The following is a 13,365-nucleotide window of genomic DNA, read 5'->3' on the forward strand; positions in this document are numbered from 1 at the left end:
GTGATACCCCTCACTAGATTCTCTGGCCCAGTCTCTCACACAGTATCTGGAGATGAGGTGGGAGTTTTGGGTGCGTTTATCATTTCCTGCTGCTCATGGAATAGTTTATTTAAAAAATCCACCTTCGCCATGGAATTAATCTACTGTTCTATTGGGTTCTGCTTAGATGTCAGTAACCCAGCTCTGTGATATTATTGGAAAGAAATGATCTGGGATGACAGCCAGTGGTCACAGAGTATGGAACCCAGACAAAGGGCTTGCAGTTCAGAGGAATTTCTAAGTAAAACTTCCAACTTCTTTCTGTCCGTATTTATCTACCCTCATGCTGTCTTCTGATCTATCTGACTTCACCCTCATCTAACACCTCTTCCTCTCCCACTCAGCCAATCGCTCCCCTTTCTATCCTCTCTCAGTTTATCTCACTTCACCTTCTTTTTCTCTGTTTATTTCTTCAAAGTTTGTGAGAACATTTGTGAGAACAGCCAGGGAATTCTTAGATGCTTGTCACTCATCCACAGATTCAATCAATAAGCACACATTGATCCAATATACCGGCCACTGCAGCGGACAGCTGGAACTGACAACCGGAAGTGGCAGAGACAAATCACTATAAATGCCTGAGGAAACAGCACAGAAGCGCTTCACAGGACTGAGGATATCACCTAGACAGGGGATGCAACGTCTGCAACACAAATTCCCAGCTCGGCGAACAGAATCACAACATCTGTTGATTTCTCTCTCACACCAGCTATCTCCATATATTGTATCTCCAATTGTGCAGTTGAAGAGCTTGTGACCCCACAATGGGTTGACAGACCTCCATCGGTGTTATAATAATTTGGCGGTTCTCTTACCCACAATAAATACTTTAGGTGCCTGGTCAGATAAGCTGGTGCGGTGACAGGTACAGTGCACAATCACCCATTATCTCTTCCTTTTCTTCTCTGATGTGCAGCCGCCTTGAAATGTCTTGCAAACAAAATAGACTGAATGAAATTCGAGCAGTCCAGAAGACGTTCATGACGGTGGATTTCAATCAGGATTTAATGAAGGTTGAGGATCCAGATAAACACAAGCAATGAAAGAAAAACAGGGCAACGCAAGAAATAGCAGCTGAGTACAACATATGGTTCCAAATAGGCCTCATGGTATAATCGCTAGATTATCAATCCAGAAGTTCAGCTCTTGTTCTCTGGACCCAGGTTCGAATTCCGCCACTGCAGATGGTGGAACTTCAGTTCAATAATTTTAAAAAAGCTGGAATTAAGAATACACTGATGAGAATGAAATCATTGCCGATTGTCAGAAAAAAATCCATTTGGTTCACTAATATCCTCCAATAAAGTAATCGTTTATCCTCACTCCAGACACAAAGCAATGTGATTACTCTCACTCGCCCTCTGAAATGGTCCAGCGTATCATTCAGTTATATCAATCTATTCAAAATCTCAAAGAAATAAAACCGGGTGGACCAACAGGTATCGATCTGACCACCGAAAAAGTCATTTGGAAACATCACTGTCGAACCTGCAAAGTCCTCCTTACTAACATGATGCTTTCAGACGTGAGTTGGGAAGCTTGGACTGGGAGCAATTGTTCCATGGAAAGGGCACTATAGACATGTGGAGACTGTTTAAGGAACAGTTGTTGCGAGTGATGAATAAATATGTCCCTCTGAGACAGGCAAGAAAGGGTAAGATAAAGGAACCTTGAATGATGAGAGCGGAGGAGCTTCTCGTCAAAAGAAAGAAGGCAACTTACGTAAAGTGGAGGAAGCAAGGGTCTTGTTCAGATCTAGGGGATTACAGGCAGGCGAGAAAGGAGCTCAAAAGTGGCCTGAGGAGAGCCAGGAGGGGGAAGGAAAAAGGCTTGGCAGGAAGGATTAGGGAGAATCTAAAAGCGTTTTACACGTATGTGAGGAATTAGAGAATAATCAAACAAACAGTAGGGCCGATCAGGGATATCATAGGGAACTTGTGTATAGAGTCTGAGGAGGTAGGGGAAGCCATAAATGAGTTTTTGCTTCTGTTTAACTAAAGAAAAGGACCTTGTAGTGAATGAAACCATTGAGGAGCAGGTAAACATGCTGGAACGGATAGAGATTGAGGAAGCTGATGTGCTGAAAAGTTTGACAACCATTAAGATTGACAAGTCGCCAGGGCCAGACAAGATTTGGCCCCGGCTGCTTTGGGAAGCGAGAAATGTGATTGTTTCGCCACTTGCAAAGATCTTTGCATCCTCGCTCTCCACTGGATGCGTACCTGAGGACTGGAGGGAGGCAAATGTAATTCCTCTCTTCAAGAAAGGAAATAGGGAAATCCCCAGCAATTACAGACCAGTCAGTCTCACATCTGTCGTCTGCAAGGTGTTAGAAAGGATTCTGAGGGATAGGATTTATGACCATCTGGAAGAGCATGGCTTGATTAATTGCAGTCAGCACGGCTTTGTGAGGGGCAGGTCATGCCTCACAATTCTTATTGAGTTCTTTGAGGATGTTACGAGACAAGTTGATGAGGTTCGAGCGGTGGATTTGGTGTATATGGACTTCAGCAAGGCATTTGATAAGATTCCACAGGGTAGGCTCGTTCAGAATGTCAGGAGGAATGGGATAAAGGAGAATTTAGCTGTCTGGATACAGAATTAGCTGGTCGACAGAAGACAGCGAGTGGTAGCGGAAAGAAAGTATTCTTCCCGGAAGTCAGTGTTGAGTGGTGTTCCACAGGGCTCTGTTCTTGGGACTCTACCATTTGTAATTTTTAATAATAACTTGTATGAGGAGATTGAAGGATGGCTTAGCAAGTTTGCAGACGACGCAAAGGTTGGAGGTGTTGTTGACAGTATAGAGGGCTGTTGTAGGCTGCAGCATGACATTGACAGGATGCAGAGATGGGCTGAGAGCTGGCAGATGGAGTTCAACCTGGATAAATGCGAAGTGATGCATTTTGGAAGGTCGAACATGAAAGTTGAGTACAGGATTAAAGACAGGATTCTTGGAAGTGTGGATGAACAGCGAGATCTTGGTGTGCAGGTACATAGATACCTTAAAATTGCCGCCCAAGTGGACAGAGTTGTTAAGAAAGCATATGGTGTTTTGGCTTTCATTAACAGGGGGGTTGAGTTTAAAAGCCGTGAGAGCTTGTTGCAGCTCTATAAAACTTTGGTTAGACCACACTTTGAATACTGTATCCAGTTCCGGTCGCCCTATTATAGGAAAAATGTGGATGCTTTGGAGAGGGTTCAGTGGAGGTTTACTAGGATGCTGCCTGGAATGGAGGGTTTATCTAATGAAGAGATGTCGCCTGAGCTCGGACATTTTTCTTTGGAAAAAAAGAAGGAAGAGAGGGGGCCTAATTGATGTGAACAAGATAATGAGAGGCATAGATAGAGTCAATAGCCAGAGACTTTTTCCCAGGGCAGAAATGGCTAAGACAAGGGGTCACAGTTTAAAGCCGCTTGGCGGAAATTATAGAGTGGATGTCAGAGGCGGGTTCTTTATGCAGAGAGTTTTCAGAGCATGGAATGCATTGCCAGCAGTAGTTGTGGAAGCGAGGTCATTGGGGATATGTAAGAGACTGCTGGACATGCATATGGTCACAGACATTTGAGGGTTCGTGCATTAGGTTTACGTCACATGAGGATCAATGTTCGGCACAACATCGTGGGCTGAAGGGCCAGTTCTGTGTTGTACAGTTCTATGTTCTATGTTCTTACATCTGAGGGCTTAGTGCCAATATTGCGATAACCGGCTTACAGATTAGTCAAGCAACAGCCTGACATAGTCATGCTCACGAAATTATACCTTTCAGAAATACCCCAGACACCACCATCACCATCACTGGATATGTTCTGGCCCAAGGTCAAGACCGATCCATCAGAAAGAGCAGCTCAGTGCGATACATTCTGGAGGTAGTTGCTCTGCGAGTCCCCAAAATTAACTCCGGACCCAATGAAGCCCCATGACTTTAAATTAAACGTGGGCAAAGCAGCCTTACTGATTATCATGTAACGTCATTCCTCAGTTGAATCAGTATTCTTCCACGTTGAACAGAACTTGGAGAAAGCACTCACTGTGAAAAGGGGCACAAAGTGTATTCTGGCTGAGGAATTTCAAAGTCAACCACCAAGAATGGTTTGGCAGCAGTACTATTGATCACGCTGGTCGGGTCCTAAAGGACATAGCTACTAGATTGGGCCTGCAGAAGTTCGTGAGGGAATGAACAAGAGGGAAAAACAAACCTGACCTACCAACTGCAGGTGCATCTGTGCATGACAACATCGGTAAAACTGACCACCGTACTGTTGTTGAGCAGGCAAAGTCTCACGGTCACATTGAGAATAAACTCTATTGTGTTGTGTGGCACTATTCCCATGCTAAATGGCACAGACTTCCAACAGATCTAGCAACTCAAGACTGAGCATCCATAAGATGCTGTGATCATCAATAGCAGAAGAACTATACTCCAGCAAAATCTGTAATGTCATGGCCCAGCATATAAACCACTCAAAAATCCCATCAAGCCAGAGGATTAACCCTAGTGCAAAAGAGAGTGCAACAATGGGAAAAAAAACTGCTCAAATATGTTCTGTACATAAAACACAGGGCAAATTCAACGCAGAAATACCGCCTCATCATTCTAATCTCCATCATCAATAAAGTGATGGAAGGACTCATCAACAGTGCTATCCAGCAGCACCTGCTCAGCAATACCCTGCTCAGTGACGCCCATTTTGGGTTCCACCGGGGCCACTCAGCTCCTGACCTCAGCACAGCTTTTGTTCAAACATAGAAAAATGAACTGAATTCCATCACTTGAAATCAAGGCTGCATACTTTTAAATTTCGCATCAAGGAACCCAAGCAAAAAGGATATTGCGAGCAAGTACTTCATTATTGGAGTCATACCTGACAGATAGGAAAAAGGTCATTGTTGTTGGAGGTCAGTCATCTCAGTTTCAGAATATCTCTGCAGTAGTCCCTCAGGATAATGCGAATGTAGGTTTGCTCCATGAACTGGAATGTTCATTTTCAGCCGTTTCCTCACCATATTATTTAAAATCTTCAGTGGCCCTCCGGATGGTCCAAACATATTCTGCTTCTTCATGAATGGCCATCTCTCCATCATAAGGTCAGAAGTGGGAATATCCGACAATGACTGCACAATGTTCATCACCATTCGCAAATGCTCAGGTATGGAAGCAGTCCTTGCCAAAATGCAACAAGATTAGGACAATATCCAGGCTTGGGCTGACAAGTGACAAGCAACACTCGCACCACACAGATGCCTGACAATTACCATCACCGGTAAGAAGCAATATAACCACTTGGTATTCAGCAGCATATTTGTCATTAAACTCCCCCCCGCCCCCCTCATCAATACACATGGGGTTACCATTGACCAGAAACTTAGCTGGAATCGCCACATAAACATAAGAGCATATCAGAGGCTAGGAATACTGCGCACGTACCTCACCTCCTGTCTTCCCAAAGCATGTTCACCATTTGCAAGGCACAAGTCAGGAGTGAGATGGAATACTCCCCAATTGCCTGAATGAGTGAAGCCACAACGACACTGAAGAAGCTTGACACCATCAAGGACAAAACAGCCCAATTGCTTGGCACCACTTCCACAATCTTTCACTCCACTCACCAGCAACGGTCAGTCGGAGCAGTGTATACTATCGACAAGATGCACTGCACAAATTCTCCAAAGATCCTCAGAAAGCACCTTCCACTCCTACGAGCACTTCCATGTAGAATGATAATGCAGCAGGCTTTTGTGAACGCCACCACCTTCAAGCTCCGCTCCAAACCAGTCAACATCCTGAGTTAAAATATATCACCATTTTTTTCACTGTTGCTGGGTCAAAACGCTGGAATTCCATACCTCATAGCATTGTGGTTCAACGCACAGCAGATGGACTGCAGCGGTACAAGAAGGCAACTCAGCACCACCTTCTCAAGGGGGCAACTAGGGACGGACAAGAAATTATGGGCCCATCCAGTGATTCTCATAACCAAAAAAAAAGTTTAAAAAGTTCCAAGTGGGGCACCTCGATGGGACAGGTTGTCTGATTTGAACACGAACAGGAAAGCAATGTTTCTGATACTAACATTTTCGACCTTTCTGTTATGAGATAGGTGTTCAGTCTTCAATGACATATTGTTGCTGAGTGCTGTGATAAATTGCACCTGTTCTGTTAAATGCAACAATATTAGCGTAACAGGATCGATCCTTCAAAAGTGCCAGACTGAAAATAACAATAATCGTAGAGACAATGTACTCCCGGTAGATGAGACTCACAGATAGCCGCTTATATTCAACATATTGCTGCGCTACTGGTTAACACTGTATCCTACCACCGTCCATTTTACAGGGGTTACCACTGACCAGAAGTCAAATCAACGTACAGATACAAGGGTTACAAGAGCACGTCAGAGACTTACAATTCTGCACTGAATAATATACTGTATGACCATAAGGGCATGAGATATATCAATTTGTTGGGCCATTATGCCTATCTCTTCACTCTGAAACTGTGCTATTTTGTCATAGTCTCTAAGATTAGTGGAAAAATCTTCTGTACTCTAACTGTATCATTTTTTGCGGTAATCGATCAATTTCAATCAGATGCGACCCCCCATTCTTCTAAGTGCCATTGAGTACAGACATAGAGCGCTCAACTGCTGCTCATATGACAAGCCATCATTACCAGGATAGATCATGTCCAACACCCATAGATCCTTCCCCAGAACAGCTCATAATAATCCAAAAGCTGTCTGATCATAGCCCATTGCATTCTCAGCAGAATGTCTCTGCTCTTGTATTCTCACTCTCTTGAAATGAATGTTAACATTATATTTGTTTTCTGAACTGCCAACTGAACCTGCGCATTAACCGTAAGAGAGGACGATGACTCCAAACTTTGTTTGTGCTTCAGATTTCATGAAGCCTTTTAGAACATAATGTCTGCCTGTATTCCGCCTACTGAAGTGCATAATCTCACACGTTCCCATGTTGTGTTCCATCAGCCATGTGTTTTCCCAGTGTCCTAACCTGTCCAAGCCTTTCTGCAGCCTCCCCACTTCCACAATATCACCTGCCCATCCAATCATCATTGTATCATCTGCAAACCTCGTAAAACTCTTCCTTCTGAAGCCGAAGTCCCAACCTGATTCAAGAAGGTCAACATTATCCTGGTAAGTGAGAAAACACATGGACCGTGCCCTTATAGACTGCAACTGGATCCTCAGGTTTCTGACCCACAGACCACAATCGTGAAGATCGGTAAAATCACTTCCTTCACAATGACATGCAACATGAAAGCTGCTGAAGGATATGTTCGCAACACCCGACAATACTCCCCGTAAACCCACGGCAGTACCCTCAGCTCCCTACTGTACTCCCTGTACACCCACGGTTGTTTCCTCAGCCCCCTAATGTCCTCCCTGTACACCCACGGCTGTGCCCTCAGCCCCTTAGTGTACTCCCTATACACTCAAGGCTGTGCCCAGGCCAACTACTGAACTCCCTGAACACCCACAGTTGTGTCCTCAGCCCCCACTGTCCTCCATGCACACACACGGTTGTTTCTGCAGCCCCCTACAGTTTTCCCTGTACTCCTAAGGTTGTGTCCTCAGCCCACTAATGTCCTCCCTGTACACCCACGGCTGAATTTCCAAATTCCAAACAACGCAAGCTACAAGTTCGCTGACGACATCACTATAGCAGTACAGATATCAAACCACAACGCGTCAGAATGTAGAAAGGAGATATAGGGCTTGGTAGCATGGTATATTGATAATGACCTCTCTCTAATCCTGTAAACGTAAAGGAGTGATCTTGACTTTAGGAAGAAAGGAAGGGAACACACTCCATCTACATCAACCGTTTGAGGGAGTGCAGAGCATCAAGTCCCTCGGAGTGATGATAACTGACAACCTGTCCTGAACTTCTCACATAGGTCCGACAGTCGGGAAGGATCAACAATGCCTCTCCTTCCTCAGTTGGTTCAGGAAATTCAGCATGCTCTACTTCTACAGATGCACCATTGAGGGCGTGCTGTCCAGGTGCATAACAGCCAGGTACAGCAACTGCTCGACTCAGGACCGTGAGAAACTACAGAAGGTTGGGTGCACAGCTCTGACCAACACGAACTCTAACATCCCAACCAATGATTCCATTTACATGGCTCGTTGCCGCAGAAAGGCAGCCAACATCTACCCCAGATTACTGAGGGAAGGGAGAGAGGAAATAGCTGGGGCATTAACAGATATCTTTGTAGCATCCTTGAACACTGCTGAGGTCCCGGAGGGCTGGAGATCGGCACAGGCTTGGACCACCGAATGGCCTGTTTCTGTGCTGTAATGTTTTGTTCTAACATTATCAAAGACCCATAACACCCCAATAATGGTCTCCCACACCTCTTCGATCAGGCTAACAGATACAGCAGCTTGAAAACACAGAGCAGCTGGTTCAGCAACAGCTTATTCCCGGCTGTTATGAGACTGATGAATGTACTCTCTAATCTCAGATAACGCTGATCTTGTTCGTGTTAATCTCGCCTCGCGCACGCCCTGTGCAGCGTAACCTGCATGCCTCTCAGACATGTTTTACAGCCATTGTTCTGTACATCCTTGCTTAATATGATTTGCCTGTACAACTTGGTACATGCCAATGTAAATTCTCACCTCCCTTCCCCCAGCTCCCTCCAGTGCTCGCTCCAAGGTCTCTCCGGTCCTCACCCCCAGCTTCTCCCATTCCCCATCCCTTGCTCATTGTGACCCCATCCCCAGCTCACTGTGACCCCATCCCCAGCTCACTGTGACCCTATCCCCAGCTCACTGTGACCCCATCCCTAGCTCATTGTGACCCCATCCCCAGCTCCCTGTGTGCTTTGTCTCTCACTGTTTCTCTCACACTGTCTGTTTCCCTGTGTTTTCTTTTTCTCTGTCTTCTGTTACTTTCCCTGAACTTACTATCTCCCCTTCTCCCTGTCCATATGACTGTTTGATTCTTGGTTTGTTTCCTTTCTCAGTTTAACTCTCTGTCCTTCTGTTTCCCTCGCTGTGTTCTCTCTCTCCTTATACGTGTCTGTCTCTTTTTCCCTCGCTGTGATGGTGATGGCTTCTCTATTCTTTTGAAGCATGTGATGGCTCTTTGGTTAGATGTTGGCAATTCAATAAACTCAATTGTGTTTGGGTATCTTGGACATAATTTAAATTTATTGGTTAAATTTCAATTGTTGTCAAAACAGCAAGCAGAACATGGATATCCATTTAACAACCAATGGTTGCATCTAAATATTTTGGAACTGTCTTCTCCCAGTGCTCTGCATTCTGACAACTGAAAGCATTCTGTTCATGTGCATAATAGTTTGACGGTAACTGCTCTTCCCAGGACCAAAAGAAATTACAGACGATTGTGTGCACAGACCAGACTATCATGGAAGACAACCTTCCGTCCATTTATACTTCTCGTTGTCAGCGAAAGGCTGGCAACATCAAATATCTCTCCAAAACCTGTAATTATCTCCTACAACCTCTTCCAAAAGGGAGGAGATACAGAGGCATGAAAACATAGGCCTACATGCTCAGGAACACCTTCTTCCCTACTGTAATTAGACTGACAAATTGAAGTCTCTAACTTTTCAAATAATATTAATCTTGTGAAAGACGATCTTGCTTTGCACACCTCCTGTGCAGCTGTCACCTTGTGTGCCTCCCTCTGTCTAAGTGCCCTGTGAGGCTCAAGGTCTTCTCAAGGGCAATCAAAAAAGTGAACTAATGCTGGCCCAACCAGCCATTCCTATATCCCATTAATAAATATAAGAACATGACGACACTCAGGGAACACAGTTGGGATCAAATCGCTTTAAACATGATCTTAGATAGACAGCGATTTCCCTCGGTATCTGAAAGTAGAGCGTTCCTACAAAGCCTTTCATAAATTGATACAGCATAAAGCAAAGAAGCATTAATTTATGCGTGAAAAATTTACCTTCCTTGTTAAAAGTGAAAATCCTCTTCGGATTTGTTTTGATTAGTGAAAACAGGATCTAATGGAGGATTTTCGGAAAGGGAAGTGGCAAAAAGCGAATTTTTGAAAAGCGGGGGATACATGTACCGACATGGGCATGATATTCAGGAAGATGGGAAAAGTTAAAAGAAATGAGGTGGATCTCACATTTTATTTCCACCCCAGCTGATCATCATTCCCTTTGTTTGCGCTTTGTCTTCTATCTCTCTCTTTCTCTATCGATTCAACTCACTCCTCCTGCCCTTCAAAGCAGACTTCCCTGTTACCAGCATTATTCCCACTATTTTCCAGCTGCTTTCAGTTCAGAAAAACTCCCCAGCACTTTCTGATCTTTTCTTTGCATTTTTATGCAATTTCAGATCTCCAGCATCTATCTTTATTTGGTTTAACTTTCAAATGTGTTATTCCATGGGAAGTCCGCATCTCTGCCCAGGGCAGAATTTGTTAATCATCACTAATTGTCCTGACTGTGAGGCCATTCCACAAACCAATATAAAGTGATGCTCAATGATATGGGTCTGAAGTCACACTTAACCCAGACTGGGTAGTAGTATTGGACTTCTTTACCGAAGATCATCAGTGAAACAGGAAGGTTTTCAGACAAAATGTGGGTTTTATGGTTGTTTTTCGTGAAATTCACTTTTATTCCAATTCTTATCATTTTTATTTAAGTTCTACCATCAGCTGTAGTAGGACTTGAAACAAATCGCTTGAAACCATGTGTTTCGTTTAATAAGCTTTGCTCCTGAATTACATCCAGCAACATTCCTACTCTAATACATTGTCCTAATCATGAAGTAATGTCCGAGACAAGAACAATTTTGTGATTGAAATACATGTAACTGGAAAAGTGGTCAGAAGAGAGTTTGAAATATAAGGTCTGAATTTTACCAACGTGCAGACAATGGGTTGTTCAGCCACAGCACTGACGCAGAGATGGAGACTGGGGATATTGTGAGCTGGTAGTGGACAGGGTTGGTGACATAGAGAACAAGAGATATAAATCAGTTCAGGGCAAAAAGCGGTATCGAGGTTGTGCACAGTCTTGTTCTTAGATGTTTGTAAGGGAGTGGTCTGCAATTCAGTTTATTCAATACTGCAATACTGGTTTATTCAAATCCATCTGACTTGCACTAGCAAACCTCCCAGGAGCATGTTGGTGCTCGTCCAGTTAAGATACAATCTGTCTTTTTTGTACAGGTCCCAACCTGTCCTGGAAGAGATCCCAATGATACAACAATCTGGAACTCTCATTCCTGAACTAGATTTTTAACAACATGTTAAGCTCTACTGTCTTCCTCATCCTTCCCTCTTTTCCACATGGCACGGAGAGTAATCCAGAGATTACAGAGGATTATTCTCTCTCACTCTCTCTCTCACACACACACACATTCAAACACACGCAGAAAGAAACTATATTACTTTTCAGAAGAATACAAATAACCTTAAAATAACCGGAATGATAAGTGGAATGAAGTATTTAGTTAAAGGGAGGATGAGAGAAATTGTGCTTCTTCTGGATGTCAGTTTTCTCGCTGAGCTGGACAGTTCATTTTCAGATGGTTCATCACTGTACTAGGGAACATTATCAGTGAGCCTCTGGTGAAGTGCTGGTGTTATGTCCCACTTGCTATTTATGTGTTTAGGTTTCCTTGAGTCAGTGATGTAATTTCCAGTATTGGTGATTTTATGTCCAGTTCTTTTTGTCAGAGAGTGTTCGATGGGATCAAAATCGATGTGTTTGTTGATAGAGTTCAGGTTGGAATGCTATTTTTCTATTAATTATCGTGAGTGTCTCTGTTTGGCTTGTCCTAGATGGATATTCAGACACAGTCTAAATCGTGTACTTCCTCATCTGTATGTAAGGATACTAGTGATAGTGGGTCATGTCTTTTTTTCTGGCCAGTTGTTGTTCATGTATCCAGGTGGCTAGTTTTCTGACTGTTTTTCCGATGTAGTGCTTGTAACAGTTCTTGCAAGGCTTATTCTTACTTGAGCATAACAAACAAATATGTGAACTAATTGCAGTGCTCAAACCTATGAAAAAAAGTTGGAGAGCAAAACAGGAATAATCTGTTTCCGTTAGTTGGAATTGCAGCATCAAGGAGTTCTAATTTCAAGCTGGTCAGCAAAAGAGCCAGGAATGAGATAAGGAAAAACTTCTTTATTGAGTGAGTTGTTAGGATTTGGAATGGAACTGCCTGGGAGAGTTGTGGATGAACATTAAAAAATAGAACGGGATATGTATTTGCAAATATGAATTTAACAGGCTGCAGAGATAGGGCTGGCAAATGGGAGGGACTTGGGAGATATTCCTGGAGCTGATGTACACACAGTGGCCCATGGCCTCCTCCTGTTCTTTAAGGTTTTGTACTCTATCATGTGTCTGATGTGAATAAAATTCAGGATCCGATTATTTCCCATTCTAAATGCTCACGAATATCTGATTATTTAGTGCAGCATAAGCATTTAAAATGCAACTATTGCAAGGCCAGCTTCATTATATAGTCTAATTATTGCTCAGAATATGAATATTTTAAATGTTGTATTCCAATTACTCAAACAAATCTGTCATTGCTTTGGCTCAAATCTCTTTGAAAAGGTCTGACTTTTCACTCACACGATAATATGTTCATAATATGTGCATCGTTTTTGTTCACTGCCCACATTTCATATTAAACAAGATCCTTTCTAAAAATTAAAAGTTTTCAAATTATAGTTCACTAAAATTTGATGGCACAAATCATTTTTTTAGTTGAATATTCGCAGTCCACGTTGAAGTATAGCTGTTTCTAATTCGCTGGCAAATAACTGAAGCTTGTACATGTCGGTGAAAAATTAAACTGATTGTTTATATATACATATATAAGAACGCTAATTCTATTTGATTGTTCAATCGTTCGCTCGCCCTGAACATGCAATCATTCAGAAGCCAACCGCTTTCAAAATGTTGGAGTGATAATGCATTGTTTTGAATCCTGACATTGTGTGTGTAATTCTGATCGCCAAAAGAGTTACATCCATGTTGTTTGTTCGATAGAAAATCAATGTACATTCTTTATTTCTGTGTTTGAAAATCTTGACAGGAGTTTATATTTTTGTTCCATAAATATATAATCAACATAATGCTTTTCAGAGATTATAGTTCAGTCGAATAATCATAGTTGGCATCTTATTTCTGCCTAATTCACGAAACATAGCAAACATCTGATTAATACATGGGTCACCCAACTGATTGTATTTGAAGAAAGCAGCAGCAAATGACAAGTCAAGAATCGCGTTAATAAGTGAAATTGGCGGAGCGTGCGTGATGTAGAACACCACACATA

The sequence above is a fragment of the Chiloscyllium punctatum genome, chromosome 31 (assembly GCF_047496795.1).
Source record: "Chiloscyllium punctatum isolate Juve2018m chromosome 31, sChiPun1.3, whole genome shotgun sequence".
NCBI lineage: Eukaryota > Metazoa > Chordata > Chondrichthyes > Orectolobiformes > Hemiscylliidae > Chiloscyllium > Chiloscyllium punctatum.